Genomic DNA, 14,753 nt, shown 5'->3' on the forward strand with positions numbered 1-14,753 from the left:
TTATATCTTAATCTAGACGTATACACGTGTGTAAAAATTTATTAGGCTATATATTCAAGGTTTGTGTACTTTACTGTGTGTAAGTTATAGTTTATAAAAAGGAGAGAAAAAATAAAAATAAAAAATTACACTTGGACTTTATGCTGTTTTCCTGTATCATTTTAAGACAATGCTTAAGTCATTAGCTTTTAGCATTTTATTTTTCAATATAAACATTAAAAAATACAAATTTTCCTCCAAGTTCATCTGCATCGAAAAGGTTTGCTATTATAACATTTTCAATATCATTAAATTCTTAGAATTTTCCAATTTCTGTCATTTTTATTTGACTTATAAATTATTTAGAAGTGTTTTTAATATTCACCAGTGTTTGGGCTCTTCCAGTTATCTTTTTAAAACTGGTTTCTAACTTAATTGTTCATGGTGAGAGAAAATGATCTGTATAATACCAATTCTGAAATTTATTTAGAATTATTTTATGTATATGATCAATTTTTGCATATGTTCCCTGTGAGCTTGAGAAGAATATGTATTGACTTATTGTTGAGTGAGGAAACCATAAGTTGATTCACCCATTCAGCACTTCTAACCTCCAGAACTGTAATTCAATAAATTTGTGTTGCGTCAAGCCACTAAGTTTGTGGTAGTTACAGTAGCAATAAAAAACTAATACAGATTTTGGGACCTGGAGGTGGGGTGATGTTATAACAAATATTTAAACAAGTGGAAGTGGCTTTGGAATTGAGCAATGAAAAGAACTTCAGAAAATTTTGAGGAGCATGATAGAAAAAGCTTAGATTATCTTGAGCAGACCGTTAGTAGACATATGGATGTTAATGACTCTGCTACTGAGGTTTCAGAAGGAAGTGAAGAGCATGGTAGAGGAAACCTATATTGTCTTAGAGAATATTTAAATCATCATAAACAGACTATTGGTAGAAATATGGACGTTAAAGATGCTGCTGGTGAAGGCTCAGAAAAAAATGAGAAACATGCTTTTGGAAACTGGAGGAAATGAGATTCTTGTTATGTTGTGGCATAAACTTAGCTTAATGCTGTCTTTCACAATTCAGTTATGTGGAAAGCAGATTTATAAGTAATGAACTTGGACATTTGGCTAAAGATATTTCCAAAGAAAATGTTGAAGATGTGGATTGCTTTATTCTTGCTATTTATAGCAAAATGCAAGAGGAAAGATAAATTTAGGGAAGAACTATTAAGCACAAAGAAACAAAGACTCGATGATTTGGGAAATTCTCAACCTATCCAGATTGCAAAAGATGCTGAAAATAGGAGATTCACTGTCAAGAAAGCACGATCTAGCGAGAAAGCCACAACCTTTTAGCAGTGCCTTGGAAGGATAAAATGTCAGACTATTCAATCCCACAGAAGCCTCTCTGAAGAGATTAAGCTTGTGATTTATGGATCCTCTCAGCCTTCTCAGCAGCAGCCAGGAATAGGAATGAAATTTTTCCAGGAAGGATCTGTGAAGGAGCCTCTTGTCTAATGGAGTGACATACACAGGGGACCCAGAAGATCCTTGAGAATTTTATACCAGCAGAAACACTGCCAGCTTGTAATGCAAGGGACAGAGAGAGAATGAAACGAAAGAAGTCTCTGGGACTCTCAAAATTCTTCAGGCAGGAAACAGGCTGAAAACACCACTTAGCTTCAAATATATGCTGCTTTTCAAGAGAAAGGAAGAATGACTGCCTTTCAAGTAAAAGGGTAAAACTGCAGACTCAGTAGGTGGAGGGTTATTCCCAGACCTCCAAAGCTAAGGGCGTTTTCGTGGCTTGATCCCTAAATTGCTTGCAGCCAATGGCTACTTTTTCCTTTTATTTTCTCCCTTTTCGAATGGGACTATCTGTAAATGTTATCTTATGTCTCTCTCACCATTGTCTTTTGAGAGCAGACAACTTGTTTTCTAACTTCATATGTCTACAGATGAAAAGCTACTTTGTCTCAGGATGGATTATACACAGAGCTTGGTCCATACTTAATTTTAAGATGATTTATATGATGAAATTGGGAACTTTTAAGCTCATGAAGCTTAGATAATATTTTGGACTTGAGTTGATGCTATAATGGATCGAGATTTGGGGGGGACTTGAGATGGAGTGAATGTGCTTTATATGTGGGATGTATATGAATCTTTGGGGACCAGCACATGGACAATGTTAGCCTGAACAATGCTTCCCCCCTCCAAATGTACACAACCTAAACCCAATGATACTCTACATAGTAAAAGAGACTTGGCAAATGTGATTAAGTTAAGGATCTTGAGATAGGGTGATTATCCTCAATTAATGAGATGAACCAAATGTAAGCACAAAGGTGCTTATAAGAGGGAAGCAGGAGAGTCAAAATAAAAGAAGGAGATGTGATGACAAAAGCAAAGTTAAAGTGATACAAAGAAGGGGCTATGAGCCAAGGAATGCAGGCATCTTCTAGAAGCTAGACAAGACAAGAAAATAGAATCTCCCCCAGAGATGATAATTTTTATTGTCTCTATTTTATTTTAAAGATAGTAAAGTTGTGTTGTTCTAAGCCCCTAAATTTTTGGTATTTTGTATAGCAGTAATAGGACACTAATACACAAGTCAATTAATATTTACCTATTTATATGTTTATGTAGGCAAGTAAGTAGGCAGGTATTCATGCAACAGATATTTATTGAGCACCTACTATATCTCAAACTGGGAAAATCTTACTATCATTTTTGAAAGTAAACTCATGTGTATGTTTCTAATTAGCATGGTCAATATTGAAATATTTATTTTAGAAGGTTTTGCTTAAATATATGTCTTTTCTTGCTATTTGGTAAGTAAAATATTCCCTCCCTACCCCTGCCAGGATGCAATCATATAAGCAGTAGCAGTCCATTATTTGTAGGTCTGAATAAGGCTAGTATTTTTGCAGTATATCTGTGCTAGAGACTGAATATTTGGGTCCCCGAAATTCACATGTTAAATCCTAACCCCCGATGTGATGTGTTTGGAGGTGGGTTTGTTGGGAGGTGATTATGTCGTGAAGGTGGAGCCCTCATGAATAGGGTTAGCGCCCTTTTAAAAGAGAGCCTAGAGAGCTGCCTTGCCCCTTCCACCATGTGAGGCCACAGAGAAAAGATAACTGTCTATGAATCAGGAAGCCCTCACTCAATGTTGAATCTGCCAGCACCTTGATCTTGAATTTCCCAGCCTCTAGAGCTAGAGAAATAAATTTCTATTGCTTATAAGCCACCCAGTCTATGGTATTTTGTTACAGCAGCCTAAACAGACCAAGACAGTCTCAATAACGAATTTTTTCCAACAAATTTTCAATGTCTATTGACAAAATCAATGTCCATTGATTTGTAAAACAATGGTTCCCCTCACTGATTCCGCTTCCATGGTTTCCAGAGAAGCCTGGTCATTGGAAGCATAACTTTAAATCTCTTCAATTAGCCTTTGTTACCTGGATATTAGCTGTTGTCTTTGCAATTAACTAGAGTTAGTGGTAAATGGGGGGCAAAGTGAATGCGTGACATTCAGGTGGCTGTATTGTGAGTGATGAGTTTAACAGAATAAGTGGCAGTGACTGATGTGGTCGTAAATTCAAAGTTGTGTGAATTACAGGTTTACTTCAAGTACCGGCTATAGAGAATTGACATAAAGTAGCAGTGGTGGTGGCTGTTGTGATAGTAGAATAGTGGTGGTTGTAAGTTCAGCTAAGTGTTGGCTCCTGTTGTGGATGTAGCTTCAGTTGAAGTGGCTAAAGCTATGGGGGTTGTAGATTCATTTTAAGTGTTATAAATTCTGTTGAAGTGCCATTGTTTAGCTTCTGAAAAAATGCTGAGTGGTTATAAAGGTGGTTGACACTTTGGTCCCCGCTTTTGTACCTATACATCTAGTGGTATTTATAGATTTAGTTTAAGCAGGCATGGCTGTTTTGTTTGCAGACTCAGTGGAATTGGTGGGAGGTTTACGTTCAGTTCAAGGATAGCTGGTGCTATGGTTGAGGGTTTGGTAGAAGTGGAATTTTGAGTTATGATGTTTGTAGTTTCAGCTGAAGTGGTTATTATGTCTCTAAGTGTAGTAGGTTCAGTAGAAGTTGCAGCGTTTTTAGGTTCAGTGAATGAGATGGTACTGACTGCATATGTTGTAATTTCAACTGAAGAGTTGTCATAGTTTTAATAGTAGAAGGTTCAGTAGTAATGGTGGTGTTTTCAGCTTCAGTAGGAACAACAATTTCTGCTGTGGTCATAAGTTCAGTTGAAGTACCTATGGTCAAATGGGTTCTAGGATCAGTTGAAGAGGTCATACTCACAGACTCACCTGAAGTGAGGGTGGCTGTTGTAGGTTCAGAAGAAGTTATGATGGTGGTTGTAGGTCCAGGAGTTGCATGTTCCATTGAAGTAGTTATTGTTGTGAGGTTTTTTGGACTAACGCTAGGTACAACTTCTGTTGATGTGGTTATGGCCACTGCCATGGTATTATGCTCAACTGAAGTGATAGATTCAGTCAGAGTGGTGGTTGTATCCATTGTAGTAGAAGGTTCCGTTGAAATGCTGGCGGTTGTTTCCATTATGATAGTAACTTCAGCTGAAGTGGAGGCTGTGGTTGTGTTCCTCCAATAAGCAGGCTTCCTAGAAACTTTGCAGCAATGTGCATTTTAATTATTAGGCCAAACACAGCCTTATGCTAATCTTCAGCTCAGATTAAGATTTGTCAGCATGAAATTTTTCAGACAGATCAGCTTCCGCAAGATACCAGCTATTTTCACTTGGAAAATTGCTTATCCTTTCTGAGCTCATGTCTGTATCTGTAAAATGGTAGTAACAGGACCACATGACTTATAGTACCAGAATAAAGGTTAATAGAGATGAAATTGCTTTGTAAACTATAAAGTGCTGTGCAAGTGAGAGACTGAATACATGGTGGTTGGATGGCATAGAGTCTGGAGCCACAAACAACCTGGGTTTCAACCTGGTTCTGCAACTTACACTGTGGCCTTGGGTAAGCTAATTCAACTCTGTTCCTCAGAATCTTCGTCTGTAAAATAAGGATAATAATAGAACCTATGTCTGGGGGTTGTTGTGGAACTTGAATGAGGTAGTATAGGTAAAGTGCTTATATCACTTCCTGGCACTTAGTAAATGCCATAAAGTGTTTGTGATTATGTTGACACTGATGGTTATCACGATGCTGCAACAAAGCTTTTTTTTTTTAAAGATTGGCACCTGAGCTAGCAACTATCTCAGCCAATAACTAGCTGTATGAATTCTAGCAAAAGTATCAACTTCCCTGAATGTTTTTCTAGTCAATAAATGAAAAGATTGGATTAAATGATATCTAAAATCACTGTGAGCTTGAAAATTTCAATGCTTTATTTTACATCCTCTTACTCCTCTCCTTTAAGATCACCCTTCTTCCATATCGCCTCAGCTCTGCCAAAGTTGACACTTCATTATTTTGTTTCAAGAACCAGGGCTCAGATCCTCCAAAGGATGCTCCACCGTAACAAGGAACAGAACAGAGGTGGATTCAGAGCCAGGATAACCCAGCCCAACTACCAACCATGTCGTCCATCAAGAAATGTCAAGTTTCTACTTGGGGATCATGCTATGAGGGGAAGTGAATATAGTAAGCGTGACAAGAGCTCAGGAAAATGGGAGAGCTGAGCCTGGGTAACAAATCAAGGGGGAGAACACTGGGAAACCAAGTGAGGTTTCTAAGTGAAAGTTAAAAACACCAAAACCATAATCAGGAGAGCTAAAGACAGATTGTGGTCTCTATCATTCTTGACTAAAAGAAACCAGCGATCCTTGGAAAAATAGCTAATTCTAAGTCTGGGTGAGGGAAAGTACAAAATTATATTCCTGGGACATCTTAGTATGCCAGAAAGCAAGGAATCTGCCAAACACTGATCAGGCTTTGTCAAGAAGACACAAGAGCCAACTTGAAAGGGTTCCTGACTGGCCTAAAGGAAAAGTCAAGCATCAAAAAACTAATGACTGAAATTAATTCTGAAAAAATACTCATTGGTCATCAAAGGAGGATGCCAGGGTACCAACCAACTCATTTCTTTGAAAATTAATAAACAAAATAAAAAATAAAATATTTATGCTGTCTTTTCTCTGAGAATTGTTTTTCCAACTAAACATGGCCATCTTCTCCCTCACTGTTGGCACTTTCTCGTGGGGATGCATAGCTCTCTGTTTATTAGACCTTGATATTTTCAGGGTCTCATACTCTAAAACTTTTCAGACCTCTTCCCTCAGCTTCCAGAAAAATGGGTCTATCTTGAGTTCTACTTCCTCAGGGCCCCAACTCTGAAAGCTGGCAAATCTGATATACAAATAACTACTAACATATTCACCAAGGTCTTCCATCTTCCAGAGGGGCACTAGGAAACTTAGTTAAACGGAATTTAACGAATCAAGTGTCTTCCAAAGTCTTCAAATTCAACTGTTGAGACAGCCTCTGCTTTACATAGGTAAAAATGTTCTTGTTATTCAGCAAAATCTAGATGGCATTAGACTGGAGTTTAAAAATAACTGTCAATTTGGAAATTAACAATTAGCATCCAACCTATACCCAGGGAGATTTTCACGAAAGTGGCACAGAAAATTCTTGGTGAAGAATAGTATTTGAATAACTTGTAAGTCTTTAAAAAATGACTCCTACACAGTGAGTAACCCAAATGTAATTCAAAATTAATGTTTTCTTATGATAGATGTATCATTAGTGCTAATTGACTAGCTAGAGATCCATCTAATTTAATACATCTCAATCTTCCAATGATAGAGCTCCGACTTAGAGGATATCATCTATTCTAACCCTGCTTTTTTATAGTAGAAGACATCGAGGCCCCAAGAGGAGAAAGGACACAGCCAGTTTAATAATCATGGTCAGAACCTCTCTGCTGTCTTTCAGGCTAGTAGTCACTCATGTGCCCCAGCTCAGGATGAAGAAAAGCAGACAGTTCATTACAGAGTCTACTAGACGTCCTTTTGAAAACAAAGAGAAGCACATCAATCAAGTCCCAGAGTTGGAACGGGATGGGAAGACATCTTGGGAATGCTTATTCCTGGGCCCCACACCAGACTAACTAAAACTCAGGAGGGTTTTATACTCTGCTTAGATGACTCTTATGCACACCGAAGTCTGAGAAGCACTATCTCAGAAAATGTTTTAAAAAGAAGTGGTAGGATTCCTTGAAATAGCGAGGAAGAAATATTTTTTGTACGTGAAAAAATAAACTTAAATTTTCAAATTATGTGGCTAATTTTTATTTATTCATTCAACATATGCTGGGTATTATGCTAGATGCTAAGTGAATAAACAACCTCTGTGCCCTCTTGAAGCCATACAGAGAGAGAATGTGTGTGTGTGTGTGTGTGTGTGTAGCTGAACCTTTTCAAGTCGTCTTACAAATATATTCACCATTTTTAGCTTAAGAGTTCTAATCGGAATCAACTAAAATACAGTGACATTGCCTCAGCTTCTAACATATATGGGCACAGAAAAAGCTGTGGAAGAGGGGAGAAGTTCTTCTCCCTCAAACAGTATAACATGATGCCTGCCAAGAAATATCTTTTGGTTCTGCAGGCTGTAAGAATCCATGTGGATGAAATGTTTCAACAGTATTGAACATTGTTAACATCAGCAAATAAATAATACCACACCTGAAATGACTACAAAATGGGCTTTTTTTCCAGGCTGGCTACAAGTTTGATACATTCCTAATTATCCCTAATAGCTATCCTCTCCTTTACTTTCATAGTAAGCAAACTCCACAAATTTTAGCTGGGCACAGGCGTGCCAAGGATAAAGGCTACACTGCTCAACCACCCATGTAGCAGGTGTGGCCATATGACCAAAGTCTGACCCAGTGCAGGAGAAAGGAAGGTATGTGTGCAACTGCTGGGTTGTGTGCTTAAGAACAAGGAGTACACGCTTCCTTTCCCCACTCCCTTCCCTTTTGTTTGAATGAAGCCCAATGAGTGAGCCCTCCTGTAACACACAGATTAGGGCAATATCCTATGAACAGCCGAGCAGCAGCTGGAAGAAAACTGGACTCTAAATCCTTAACAAAGAAGAGCTACTGGAGCACCCTAGACTTCTATAACAGTTGAAGAACATCCTTAGTAACCCACTATCTTATTATGGTACGGGGACACTACCTTAATTTGGCCCTGGACACCATAACCACAGAGTAGATAAAATTTCACAAGTGGTCATTTGCATCTATACCTTATTTTGATAGCCTACAAAGGAACAAATAATTTCTGATACTTGTCCAATAACTGGAATGTTCCACTTTCATAATGCCTAATTAATTAAACAGTTGCAAGACACAATTGCAAAGTATTGAAGAGAATATGTTACTGTGAAATTCACATGATCTCTGCTTTGTCAAAGAACATTTTTTAGGCAGGTATTACCACGTTACTCAATAAGACAGAGTAGAACACATCTGGATGAATATAAGGTGCACAGAGTGTTTGGGTAAATCCAGGATTGTCATTTTGCCCAACACCAGGGGTGCTTTTGGCATTCTAGGTTGCGAAAATGGTGACTCTTGCGGTTGTGTTTCCAACACCCTCACAGTCATACACTCTACACCTGGGTATATTTCACAGTTAGGTTGAGACTCCCTGTGGAGACTCTTGGAATTTTAGCAGAAAGAATTTGGAAATCTTTGTTAGTTAATGAAGTGAAAGTGTTTTGTGTTTGGCCATTCTTCAGCTGAAAGAATTTGGTAGTCTCTTTCAGATTTATCTAATAATGCTATGTCAAATTGCTTCATTTTTTACCCACAAAAAAAAACTCCTTGGCTTGAATTTCGCTATGGTCTAATGACAATTAAAACACTTGTGGTCCACTAATTGGCTGAAACCAGCATGACAGTTCCCCTTCTTTGATTTTTGGCAATTTTAGGCAAAGGAATTATTTTAGTTCATCATTTTTATTGTTTGATTGACATAGTAAGTAACAAGCCAGAAAGAGGTTTAAAAATGCAGTGCATTTAGTGATAATTATTTTTCTAGTATTATTCGATTAGTTAAAATGTATGAAAAATTGTTATAAAAATACATAGAAGGTGCAAAGAAATTTTCAAAAGTTTTATCAAAATTAGTATTAATTAATTAGCTTTGCATAAAATCAGTAAATATAGAAGTTAAGAAAAGGAAAATTTTACACATTCTCTTATGTGATTATCATAAAAGGGAAGAGTGGTTCTCCTTTTTACTCAATTCAATTCCCAAAATCTATGGTAGAATGTTATTTCAATGAATTAAAATTAATGAAGGATTACTTAGATAAACATTCTGGACCAACAATAATTAGTAGCATTCAAAATGGAAAGAAGCAAATGTTTGATCTATATCAGTGATTTTTCCTAATTCCACATGACACTAGATACCATTCTACATCTACTCAAAAATGTCAAATGTTGGGCCAGCCCTGTTGCTGAGTGGTTAAGTTCATCATGTGCTCTGCTTCAGGGGCCCCTGGTTTTGCCAGTTCAGATCCTGGGCGCAGACCTAGTACCACTCATCAAGCCATGCTGAGGTGGTGTCCCACACAGCAGAGCCAGAAGGACCTACAACTAGAATATACAACCATGTACTGGGGGCTTGGGGAAGGAGACGGAGAGGAAGAGGCAGAGGAAAAGGAAGAGGAAGAAGAAGAAGGAAAAGAAAAGATCGGCAACAGACGTTAGCTCAGGTGCCAATCCTTAAAAAAAAAAGTCAAATGTGTTTTTATTGCCAGAATATTAGGATTTTTTAATTAATTCAGTAAATGTTTATTGAGAACTAATACATACCAGACATTTTCTGGGCAATGGGGATTTATATAGTCGTAAATAGAACAGACAAGCCCTTGTTCTACTGGAGTTTACATTCTAGTCTTATTGCAATTCATAATACATGTAACATTTGACTTTTGATTATAAATTTCAAATTTCATTTAAATAATAGCAGTTGTGTTTTATGGTGAATCATACTCTGCTTTTATAAATGGATGTAATTATGTTTGAGTTCAAAGGTCCCTAGACATTTAGATCAAACTCCAACGAATGAAAGTGAACTCTTACTCCAGCGTCTGTGTGCCTCTTGCAGTGACCAGGATTTCTCCCGTTTTCTAGGATCTAATATTCCTTTCTGGGATGACTCTCCTGTTACATCATTCTCTCTATGTTGAGTAAAAGTCTTCCTCTCAGTAACTTCAATGTGTTTATCCTGATTCTATTTTCAAGAGAGATGCACAAAATAAATCAAATTCTTCTCCCAAATAGCAAGTCTTAATTATTTTGGAACCACAACCATGTCCCTCATTATTCACGATTTAAAAAAAATCTACTTCTTAAAAGACAAAAATTAGTCATTTGACTTTTACCGAAGTCCCATAATTATTTTTCATGGGTGAGGTTAAAACAAAAGAAGAAGAAGAGCGCCGTCTGTTGTTGCAAAATGTCACTGCATCCTCCTAAATGGGTGTTGACACCTGGGTGGCATCGCTTCCTGGTGCTATTTATTACTGACATTTACTAAAGAGAGATGTGTGCTTTATAAGTCGTGCACCTCTTGACCATAATTTAATCTTCATAACCTCTCCAAGAACTAAGGGTTATTATCTCCACATGCTTGATGAGACATCAAATCTTAAAGAAACATTTATTGAATCCAAAACTGAGTTTAGCGTGTGAAACTGAGGTTGCCCCAATCACTCATCCATCAATCACTTAATTAAGGTCTTTCTATAATTATTGTACACTTTCGTTAACAATAATGGGGGAGGGGAATTGCACATTTTAAATGGGTAAATCTTATGATGTGAATAATATCTCAATAAGGCTGTTATAAAAAAGAATAATTGAGGGGAGGTAGAGAGAGTGGAGTAAAAGATATTAGAAGTTAATCACTCAAAGACATTAAATAAAATATTAAAAATAAAAAAGATGCTGGTGACTTGCCAGAGGATACATCAGGAAAGCCAGGATATTAACAAGACAGGGCTGCCAGACAGGAGTGGTATTGAGAGCTGGAAATAGACCATCCATGGGGGCAGCAGATGCAGGAGTCCAAGCTCTACATAATTGAAAAGGCTTAGCATATCCAGTCAAGGATGCCAGGCTTCCTATCCATGCACACGCTACAGTCTCTGACTGGGATTCAAGCTGATGATCACCACTAGGGTGTCCCTATTGGAGAAGAGCATCTTCCCAACAGGTGCACTGAGTATAGAAATTAGGAATCTTTCAAGAGTCTTGCAGTCTTTGTCAAGGTCCGCCTGGAGTCAGCAGGGCCCTAGCCTCTGGAGCTGAGGTTCATGGAAAAGACCCAGTCTCCACGAATGGGGCCTTAACAGAACAAGGTAAAGCTGCAAGCCCTACTGGGAAATAAGGGGGAATCAATTAGATAACTCGCCTGCAACAAAAGGGACCCCCAGCTTATCACGGGCTACAAACCAGATCACAGAGAAGGGCTTATAAGCTCCAGGGCCACAGCGGAGTTGTGAGATCTGGGGTCTTGGGGGCGATGGAAGCTAGCTCTAACCCTACAGGGGTCACACTGAGATATCAAAGCCCTGCTCAGGGCTGCAGAAAAGGTCCAGAGCAGAGTGGTTGTGGCAGGATGCTGTTGTCACAATGTTCAGAGCTTGCGATTCCATACTTGGTCCCCTAACCCAGTTTGAAAATGACAGAAGATGGGAGTTTGAAGCGTCCCTGCCCAGCACCAGACAAGTAGGGGCTGGAGCTCTTAAAGAATTTTTGTTCTCTGATATGGTCAGTTCTGGGACAAGGGCAGAAACCGGGGTAAGGCAGAGGCTACAGGTTGAAGGGTTTGGTGGACTCAGCTGTGAGGACCTGAGGGCGGTTCAGGCAGGTACAGGGATGGAGCTAAAAAGAAACATATGTGGAGTGATAACTTCCCAAGTATAAGGAAAGCAAAGGACATCATCTTTGAGCACAGGAGCTGGTCTTGGCTTGGAGGAGATAAGTTCTGAATCAGACCTTAAAAGTTGTGATGCATATGCGGTGGGAGAGGGGAGGAAGGGGGGCATTGGAGAAGAGGTGAGCAGCTGAGACGGATGCAGAGAGGAGGCCCTTTGATTGAAGGAAATGATAGAAACAGTCTGGGTATACAGACAGGCATTGTGAGAATATAGAGAAAAGAGACTAAACACAAAGTGAGAGAGGAGATGATGAAAACTTTAAAATTTAAATCTAGAAGAGATAAAACTTCAAGAAAATAACATAGTCATTGTACCTGAAAGAAATACTGTTGGTGGGGGTGGTGTGCTCTCAGCGAAGGAGGAATGACTGGATCCCTGACGTCATCTGAGCAATGATAGTAATATTCGCCATATCCATCCCTTACCATGTGTCAGGCACCATATCAATGACCTTTATCCCACCCACCCTCCCCTCTTCCAAAACCCATTGCGAAACTCTCCTAACAGTTCTACCTTACTTTTTCAATCCTCCACTCTCTTTTCCACAAAGCATTTACATTGTTCCATCTAAAATTAAAGCAGGTATGTCACTCTCCTTCTCAAAACTCCTTAGCGGCATTTCCTCTTGGGAGAAGAAAATCACTAAAACTTAGCATAACCTATAAGATATTAAATAATTTAGCCTCTGTTTACCCCTCAAGTTTCAATTGTGCATTTATTTATATAATACCTGCTATGTCCTAGCCATGCTGTTTTTTAAAAAATTAGGGAAAACTTAAAATATACAGAGGGTATGAAGAATTTTACATTGAACACCCACCACCCATCCTAAGTGACAAATCATTACATACGCACCGTACAGACTCCCCCAGACCACTCCTCCTGCCTCCTCTCACACTGGAAGGAACCACTATCCTACTTCCTTATATTTTTATGTATTCCTAAGTAATATAAAATAATATCTTCACGTGTTTTTTCTTTACATAAGTACTGCCGTACTTTTTTCCGTGTTTCTTTTTCCTCTCAGTATTATGCTAATTCCTTCTCCTTCCCTTTCTGAACAATTCAGTGCTGAAGCCCATTAGGTGGGTCATAAGAAAGTGCATTGCTCTGAAAGTGAAAGGGTGGCTCCGAGAGGACAGTCAGAGGCTGAATAGGTGAGGAGGACATCACAGAAGTTTTGCAGCTCAAGTAGGGTGAGGAGAGCTTCTGTGTCAGGGAAGAAGTGGCAGGAGAGATGGGACCTTGTTTATATACATGGAGAGAATTAAATAAATAGATTAAGGATAATAGGAGTCAAATTTCCCTGTGTTGGAGAAGGGAGGTACATGTGATTTATGTCAAGGTGGAACAGCAGAGAAGTGGGGAAAAGATAGCTTTTAAAATAAATGATGCAGGATCCATTGGTTAGCCACATGGAAAATAAATGAATTGCAATTGGTACCAAAATTGGATTCCAGTTAGACTGTAGATCTAAATGTGAAAAGTAAAACAACAAATTTTTCAGAAGACCACATAGCAGAAATATTCATGACTTTGGAGTCACAAACACAGGACACAAATAGCACCGTTAGAGTAGAAGAAGCTATTTGCAATTCCTATAACTGATAGAGAACATGTGCTTAATAGAAAGAGAACTACAAATCAATACGGAAAACTCAGACAACCCAATTGAAAAATAGCCAAAAGACTTGCAGAAGCACTTTGAAATAGAGGATAACCAAGTGGGTGATAGATTAAAACATGCTCAACCACATGAGTCATCAGGAAAATGAAATTAAAACCATTACAAGATACTATTACACCTCCACGAGAATGGCTAAAGTTAAAAGGTCTGCCAAAATCCTGTCAGTGAGAATGTGCTGTAACCAGAACTCTCATGTAATACTAATGAGAGTGTAGCTAGTTTCAATTCCTTTGAAAAACTGTTTGGAAGTATCTCCTAACATTGAACATTTTCTTACTCTGTGACTCAGTAATTATTCTCCAGTTTAAAAGCACAATGCATAATATGTGTACCAAAAGATACATAAAATGATGTTGCATAAAGCAGCAATTTTTATAATATGCAAAACTGGAAATAACCCTAATGTCTATCAACAAAATAATGAATAAATAAGTCATGGCATGGTAATAACAATGGGTTAATTTACCGCAACGAAAGCAAAGGAACCATTGTGAAAGCAGAAACCTGTATGAATCTCACAAATCAAAGGCTGAGCCAAAGAAGTCAGACACAAAAGAGTACTTGCGATACCATTCCGTTCCTACTAGGTCCACAGTCAGACAGTGATCCGTGGTGTTGGAAATCAGGACGGTATTTACTTTTGGAAAAGGAAGAAGGAGGTAGTGATTGGATGTGGGCACACGGGGAGTGTCTGAAGCGCTAGTAATATTCTATTTCTTGATTTGGTTATGGGTGTGTTCACTTGGTGAGAATTCATTGAGCTGTAACTTATGCTTTGTGCATTTTCTGCACACACACTGTACAAAACTAAAAAGAAATTGAGAAAAATAATACAAATTAGAATAGGTTAACATAAATGAAAGTATTAAAATATGATTTAACAGTATAATTCCAATTCTAAAATCTTCTTTATTTAGTAATAAATTCTTATAATTGGTGCTATTTTCATTTATTGAACAAATATTTATTATCTACTAGTTGCCAGGCACACACACTGGATAAACAGAGGCCAGGAAGCTTACCTAACAGACTGCTGCTATGATGAATGCATGTACTTGTTAAACAAATATCTTGAGTACCTATCATGTGTTAAACTGGAAAAATCTTCCATTCCTTAA

General features: G+C 38.2%; 1 protein-coding gene across 1 annotated transcript in view; it reads right to left on the reverse strand.

The window, feature by feature from the left end:
- The window catches only part of LOC106835401 (dynactin-associated protein), a 44,695-nt gene extending 30,464 nt beyond the window's left edge, over positions 1–14,231 (reverse strand). The window contains exon 1 of the mRNA XM_014847752.3: positions 14,206–14,231. The gene's annotated coding sequence lies outside the window, so the exon portion shown is untranslated. The remainder of the gene's footprint in view (positions 1–14,205) is intronic.
- Between the last annotated feature and the right edge of the window lie 522 nt (positions 14,232–14,753).

Source organism: Equus asinus, chromosome 7, assembly GCF_041296235.1.
Source record: "Equus asinus isolate D_3611 breed Donkey chromosome 7, EquAss-T2T_v2, whole genome shotgun sequence".
Lineage (NCBI taxonomy): Eukaryota > Metazoa > Chordata > Mammalia > Perissodactyla > Equidae > Equus > Equus asinus.